The following is an 8,439-nucleotide window of genomic DNA, read 5'->3' on the forward strand; positions in this document are numbered from 1 at the left end:
TTGTATCTGTAGCTCACATTTATTTTTATAAGGCATCCCTGTTCTAAAATCAAACTATCTTATAATTAAATACAATAAAGATAATTCTCTTAGTCCATTAAAAAAAAAAAAAAAAATTTTTTTTTTTTTAAGTTTGATTAGAAAAACTGCTTTGGAACTGGAGAGATGGTTAAGCCCTTAAGCATGCATGCTGTTTTCCCAGAAGCTCCAAGTTAAAGTCCCATCACCCACATCAGGTGGCTCCTGGAACATCTAACACCCCTGGATTCTAGGGGCATCTGCACTCACAGACACACAGACATGCATATAAACTTTTTAAAAAATTGTTCTTGCATATTTTCTCCAACATAATTAATCTAGTGGTGAGCCTGGGAGTGATGGAAGAGGACTGTTGTACCAGCTTTCATGAGGGAGAGGCAGGAGAGTTAGTAGTTCAAGGCAACTTCAGCTACATAGTGAGTGAAGGCCAGCCTGGGCCACCAGAAACACTACCTCAAAATGCAAAGGGGGAAAAGGGTCTAAGAGGGGAAATTGCTGGCTGGAACTCTTTGACAAATTCAAATGTCACAGTGACCCTGTAAAGGTAGCAGATGGAGCACAAAAAGGAAGGGTGACCTCAAACTGACTCATAAATCAGTTTCAAACAAATTATTCCGAAACAAATAGAAGCCATCCGAGGAGCACGGGCCCGGCAGGAATGTTTATCTTGCGGGGAGCTGACGGAAACCCTTGGCTTTAATCTGCTGCATGTTCTCAGAATTTCCTCTGTACCACCGAGTTGTTCTTAGGATTAGCCAGCCTGCACGCTTGCGCACTTTCCCCTCGATTGGCCATTCGGACTGATGAGTGCTGACGTTTTACTTATGGCTGAGTGACCGTAATCTTGCTCCACGGTCACAAGCAGAAAAAGAAACAACTTCTTACTTATGTTAAAGCAAAAACTGGCATCATCGATAAATATAGAAACCAAATATTAATATTAAATTATTAGCCTTCAGAGGTCTTCTCTGAAGTAGACAGTAATTCACCTTCCTGGAGTCTCATTAAATAATTTCTTTTTTTTTAGATTTATTTATTTATTTATTTATTTATTTATTTATTTATTTATTATATGTGTGTACACTGTAACTGTCTTCAAACACTCCAGAAGAGGGCATCAGATTTTTGTTACGGATGGTTATGGGCCACCATGTGGTCTCTGGGATTTGAACTCAGGACCTTTGGAAGAACAGTCGGTGCTCTTAACCACTGAGACATTTCACCAGCCCAATAATTCCCTTTTTAAAAGGTCAAGATGGCCGGGTGATGGTGGCACAAGCCTTTAATCCCAGTACTTGGGAGGCAGAGGCAGGCGGATTTCTGAGTTCGAGGCTAGCCTGGTCTACAGAGTGAGTTCCAGGATAGCCAGGGCTACACAGAGAAACCCTGTCTGGAAAAACAAAATACAAAAAAACAAAAAACAACAACAAAAAAACACACAAAAATAAAAAAATAAAAGGTCAAGATGGGAGGACTCAGTAGGTAAAGGTGTCTACCTGCTGTCAAACCTGACCACCTGAGTTCAATCCCAGATCCACACGGTGGGAAGAAAAAAACTGACTCCCAAAGTCCTTCTCTAAGCTCCATATGCACCCTATGACATGCATGCACACACAAATAAATAAACATAACCAAAAAAAAAAAAAGAGTAAAGATCAAGGTTATAGTCTTAGTGTTAGTGTAAAAGTAAGCTGCCACATAAAAACGCAGAGAGTCACACAGACACACACACACTCAGATATGCACACATTAGAGTCAATAAAGACTGACAGAACTAGGGATGTCTGCAGAGATGAAAGTAAATTAACCAAATCTTGTTTTTATTTTTCTTGAAGAGCTTCTAAAAAAGAAAAACAAACTTATTTCTGATACCTCTCAAGCTTCCTTCCTTACTGATTCAGACTATGTCGAGCAGAGTCTAGAAATCTTGTGTGTTTTACACTTCCCACAGGTGCCTGAAGGCAGCTGAGATCAGGCCAGCTGCAGAGAGTCAGAGTTCAAACGCCCTGGCAGTGAGTCCTTAGAAAATGCCGCCACCTAGTGGAAGATATGACTTAGACCTGGAGGCTTTTTTGTTTTGTTATTCTTTTTTTATTTTTACTTCATGTGCATTGGCATTTGGCCTGGATTGGCATTTTTTGTGAATGTATGTCTGTGTGAGGGTGGTAGATAGTTGTGAGCTGCCCTGTGGGTGCTGGAAGTTGAACTTGGGTCCTCTGAAAGAGCAGCCAGTGCTCTTAAACTCTGAGCCATCTCTCCAGCCCCGTTTTTTGTTTTTTGGGTTTTTTGTTTTTTTTTTTTTAAGATTTATTTATTTTATGTATGTGAGTACACGGTAGCTGCGCAGATGGTTGTGAGATTTCATGTGGTTGTTAGGAATTGAATTTTTTAGGACCTTTGCTCGCTCCAGTCAACTCTGCTTGCTCCAGCCCAAAGATTTATTTATTATTATATATAGGTACACTGTAGACAGCTACTTCAGACACACCAGAAGAGGGTGTCAGATCTCATTAGTTGTTAGCCACCATGTGGTTGCTGGGATTTGAACTCAGGACCTTCAGAAGAGTAGTCAGTGTTCTTACCCACTGAGCCATCTTGCCAGCCCCCTAAAAATTTATTTATTTATCTTATATGAGTACACTATAGCTGTCTTCAGACACACCAGAAGAGGGCATCAGATCCCATTACAGATGGTTGGGAGACTCCATGCGGTTGCTGGGAATTGAACTCAGAATCTCTGGAAGAGCAGTCAGTGCTCTTAACCTCTGAATCATCTCTCCAGCCTTTTAGGGTTTTGTTTGTTTGTTTGTTTGTTTGTTTTTTCAAGACAGGGTTTCTCTGTGTATCCCTGGCTCTCCTGGAACTTGCTCTGTAGACCAGGCTGGCTTCAAACTCAAAGGTTAGAGACACCATCAGCCAGTGACTTGGAGGTTTTTAATCTCATTTTACAACTTAAAAATTTGAATTTATGATTGTCAAGTTGATTTGCACAGCTACTTACTTTTTTTATTACATGTATTTCTTTAGTGTGTGTGTGTGTGTGTGTGTGTGTGTGTGTGTGTGTGGTCAGAGAACACCTATCAGAAACTGCTTCTGTCTAGCTACTATGTGGGTTTCAGGGACCCAACTCAAATCCTGAGGCAATGCTGCAACTGCCTTCCCAAGCTGAACCATCTTGTCATCCCTTTCGAAAAAGACGAATTTTTTTAAAAAAGCTTGCAGAAGGAAGGTAATTTCTGGAAGTACACATCTTTTCATCAGAGTAAACCAAATCTTTCTTTTTTTTTTTTTTAAGTGACCTCCAAGCAGTTGTTTGGACAGACTTGAATTTATAATACTTGTAGGGTAGGTAAAGGTTAAATAAAATGATATAAGAAAAAAAAAAAAAGAGGTACGTCCTTTCTAATGTAAGGTTTAAGAAAAACTCAAAAGCCACGGTTTCTGGGCGTAGTTCCATCTGCCGGCTCTTCTTGTGAGAGAAGAGTAATGGGAAAGGTGATGAGTCTTTTCTAGGCACTTCTGTTGCCACAAGATGACACCCAGCATCCACACTGTCACTGCTGTATGTGCAAATGCTTGCTCTCCCTCCTGCTCATTCCTTCCCCCTTTCCCTCCCAACCCCACCCCTTCTTTCTTCTTTTTGGGGATCAGTCCCTAAGCCTAAGTATGCCAGGTAAATGCTCTCTCACTGAGCTATCTGGAGCACAAAGGTTCTGCTGTGTCATGGACACTGCTACTACTTATTGTTTGCTCTTGTTTGGAAATGTGCAAACACCTGCCTTTAGGGTCATCTTGTGCAACAGTTCTATTGGTTAGGTATTAATTAGACACATTTTTGTGGAGGATGCGTTAAGTGTGAGCATAGTGGTGCATGCTTTTATTCCCATCATTGGAGTGTCCGAGGCAGGAGGACTGCTGGGAGTCTGAGGCCAATCTTGACTACACAGATAAATTCGAGGTCAGTCTAGGCCACAGAGAAAAACCAGAAGAGACACTAAAATCTAGAAAAGCAAAAAGCCCAGTAAGTAACAGAACTAGGAAGAGGCAAAACCCAGTTAGAGCTCCCAGATGGGATGGGAAGGGCAGGATGCCAGGCTACCCTCAACTACACTGCAAGTTAGAGGCCAGTTTGGGCTATGAAACTCTACTTCAAAAACAACCAAATAGGCTGGAAAGATGGCTCAGCCGTTAAGAGCACTGACTGCTCATCCAGAGGTCCTGAGTTCAATTCCCAGCAATCACATGGTGACTCACAACCATCTGTGATGGGATCTGATGCTCTCTTCTGGTGTGTCTGAAGAGAGCAATGGTGTACTCATATACATAAAATAAATAAATCTTTTTTAACAAAATTAAGAGATCTACTTAATTTCAGAGCTTCATTTAGTTATGGTGGAAGCTGTGACTAGCTCCACCCTTACCCGGTTGTTGGTTTTGGGTTTTTTAGTTTGTTTTGGTTTTGTTTTGTTTTGGTTTGGTTTGGTTTTGGTTTTCCTTGAGACAGGGTTTCTCTATGTAGCCATGGCTGGCCCTGATCTCACTTTGTAGACCAGACTGGCCTTGAACTGAAGAGATCCACCAGTCTTTACCTCTCAAGTGCAGGAATCAAAGGTGTGCACTGCCACACCTAACACTATTATTTGTATTTATGTATGGGGATGTGTGTGCATGCTTGTGCAGGTCAGAGGGCAAACTGGCAAGAGTCAGTCAGTTCCCTCCTTCCATGCTGTGGGTTCTGGGGATTGAACTCAGGTCATTAGACTTAACAGCAAGTACCTTTGCCTGCTGAGCCATCTCACTGGGCTCTGATTGCATTCTTGTCCTGTGCCCATAGTATTAAGACAATGTCCTGTTACATGTGCTATAAGTGTAGCTAGGAGACGTGGCCCCAAGCTGGCAGTTCCTGGAATATCAACCATATTCCCTCTATATTTGAGAGGATTGGTTTCAGAATCCACTACATCCACAGATACCAAAATCCCTTTCAGATCCCTTATATATTAATAAAATGGCATCACATTTGCATGTGTCTCTGTGTAGCCTCCTGATATTCTTCTGTATACTTTAAGATCTGAGTTATCTCTGGGTAATTGTGAAACCTAGTATACAGTATGGGGCATTGTTTGGAAAGAACCATGAGGGGGAAAAATAACCTCATGTATGTGTTCAACACAGTTGCATTTTATTTAAAGATGTATTTATTTATTTATTTATTTATTATATGTAAGTACACTGTAGCTGTCTTCAGACACCCCAGAAGAGGGCATCAGGTCTCATTACAGGTGGTTGTGAGCTACCATGTGGTTACTGGAGATTTGAACTCAGGACCTTTGGAAGGGCAGTCAATGCTCTTACCTACTGAGCCATCTCACCAGCACCCTGTTTTTTTTTTTTTTAAACCCAAATCTTTCTGACCACTGATACCAAAGGCAAACTACCCTAAAAACAGCTACAAGTTTATACAAACATGTCTGGAACACGAGCCTCATCTGAAACCATGGGCGAAGGCTGTCCACCTCTTCTTGGAGTTGAACAAAAGAACATAAAAAGGTAGTTGCCAGCTGGCTGAGGACATCAGCTGACCCCGGTTTCCTCCTCCAGGGGTAGCTCAGGCTAATCCTAACTGGTTATCTGCTCTCTTGCTCCCGAGCTGTTATGTTCCACACCCACTGTGCCAAGGCTGTGCCATGGCAGAGCCTTAGAACTTATTAGTGACCTCAGGTCCAATGCAGCACCAGGATGGATATGACCGCTCTTGCTGCCCAGTCCTCCTGATCCCCTATGTGGCCTAAGTCCATAGAACTCTTTGGAAACTTCTCTTGGACAGCTCATAAGCGTCCTTCCTCTAGTAAAACCTCCGAGGAGGTCTGGTTTCATCTTGTTTTCCCCTGGGCAATATTGTTCCATTCCTAGGCTGGTCAGTTTTCCAGCACATCCTCCTTTGGACACGGTCATTTCCTAGCTTCCCTCCAGACTCCTTGCTCTTCTCCTTCCTGTGAGACTAGGCACCCACACACATGTGGCACCTCCCCCTCAACACACACACACACACACACACAGACACACACCACATAGAACAAATAATAAGTCTTTTTTAAAAGTAATTAAACCTTACCTGACTGTTACTATTTAGATAGGGTCTCTAACCTGGGTTGGCCTCAGATTTCATATGTAGCAAAGGATAGTCTTTCTGATCCTCCTGTCTCTACCTCCTGAATGCTGGGATTCCAGGTTTGCGTTACCTTAGCAGGTGTAAGCAGTGTTAGGGATGGAACCCAGGACTTCATGTCATTTATAATTTCGGTCCAAATGCTCACCATCCATAGTTAGACAAAACCTGGCACAGGACTAAGGCGATAACTCAGTGGATGACGCGCTTGCTGCACACATCTAAGGGCCTGAGTTCAGATCCCCAGACCCGTCTCAAGCTGGCTATGATGTTATACATCTGTAACCCAATCCTCCTATGTCAAGGTGGGAGACTGAGGAAAGAGCTTCTGAGGACAGAAGCTTGTGAGCTGGCTAGCCCATCATACAAAGCAGCAAACAAGAGACCTTGTCTGGCTGGGCAGTGGCAGTGCACACCTTTAATCCCAGCACTTGGGGAGCAGAGGCAAGAGGATCTTTGCGAATTTGAGGCCAGCCTGGTCTATAGACTAAGTTGGAGGACATTCAGAGCTACACACAGAAACCCTGTCTCAAAAACAAACAAACAAACAAATAAACACAGAAAGAGAGAGAGAGAGAGAGAGAAGAGGGACCTTGTCTCAAAGAAGATGGAAGATAAGGAATGACAGCTGAAATTGTTCTCTTTATCTGTGTACTACAGCATGACCTTGTACACAACGCTCTCCCTCCTTCCCTCCTTCCTATACTACTCCCTCCCACATAAATAGAAACAAGTAAAAATGAGGTATAGGGCTGGAGAGATGGCTCAGTGGTTAAGAGCACTGACTGCTCTTCCAGAGATCCTGAGTTCAATTCCAAGCAATCACATGGTGACTCACAACCATCTGTAAATAAATCCTTTAAAAATAAAATAAAAGGGCTGGTGAGATGGCTCAGTGGGTAAGAGCACCCAACTGCTCTTCCGAAGGTCCAGAGTTCAAATCCCAGCAACCACATGGTGGCTCACAACCATCCATAACGAGATCTGGCGCCCTCTTCTGGAGTGTCTGAAGACAGCTACAGTGTACTTACATATAATAAATAAATAAATCTTTAAAAATAAAATAAAATCTTTAAAAAAAAAAGAGAGGTATATCCACTTAGTGGAATACTATTTGGCAATCAAAATAGATGGTGAATAGAACAAGATTTTAATCTTGGAATTTTTTGTTTGTTTGTTTGTTTTTGTTTTTTCAAGAAAGGGTTTCTCTGTGTAGCCCTGGCTGTCCTGGAACTCACTCTGTAGACCAGGCTGGCCTTGAACTCATAAATCTGCCCGCCTCTGCCTCCCAAGTGCTGGGATTAAAGGCATGCGCCTTTAAAAAAAAAAAAAAAAGCTGTAAAGATTCACATTTTTACCATTCCAGTCATATAAAGGACTCAAGTGGGCAGAGCCAGAACATAGGCTAGTGGTTACTTAGGGCTTGAAAAAAGGATGAGGAAATTAGAAATGAATGACCAGGGTGTGGGATTTCTTTCTGGGCTAGTGAGAATATTCTAAAGTTGATAATAGCAATGATATAGCCAAGCCATTGAATTATTCTAAATGGGTAGGTTGTACGTGATATGTAAGTTATTTTACAGGCAAACCTTGGGGCTGGAGAGGTGGCTCAATGGTTAAGAGAAACTGCTGCTCTTCCAGAGGACCTGGGCTCTATTCTTAGCACTCACATGGCAGCTAACAATGGTCTATAACTCCAGTCCCAGGAAACGAACACCTTCTAGCCTCTGTGGGCCCTGCACACAGGTGGAGCACAAACAAACATATGTATAAAGTAAAATTTATTAAAAAAAAAAAGTCAGGGGCTGGTGAGATGGCTCAGTGGGTAAGAGCAACCGACTGCTCTTCCAAAGGTCCAGAGTTCAAATCCCAGCAACCACATGGTGGCTCACAACCATCCATAAGGAGATCTGACACCCTCTTCTGGTGTGTCTGAAGACAGCTACAGTGTACTTACATATAATAAAAAAAAAAAAGTCAAATAGATATGTCAAAGCAAACAGGAAGGTTGTGCAGATGTCAGATAAGCTAGCTCTGAAATAAGGAAAAATACCAAAAATAAATTTCAGGGCTGGAGAGATGGCTCAGTGGTTAAGAGCACCAACTGCTCTTCCAGAGGTTCTGAGTACAATTCCAAGCAATCACATGGTGACTCACAACCATCTGTAACAGGATCTGATGCCCTCTACTGGTATATCTGAAGACAGCTGCAGTGTACTTATATAAATAAA

This window comes from Mus caroli, chromosome 11, assembly GCF_900094665.2.
Source record: "Mus caroli chromosome 11, CAROLI_EIJ_v1.1, whole genome shotgun sequence".
Taxonomy (NCBI): domain Eukaryota; kingdom Metazoa; phylum Chordata; class Mammalia; order Rodentia; family Muridae; genus Mus; species Mus caroli.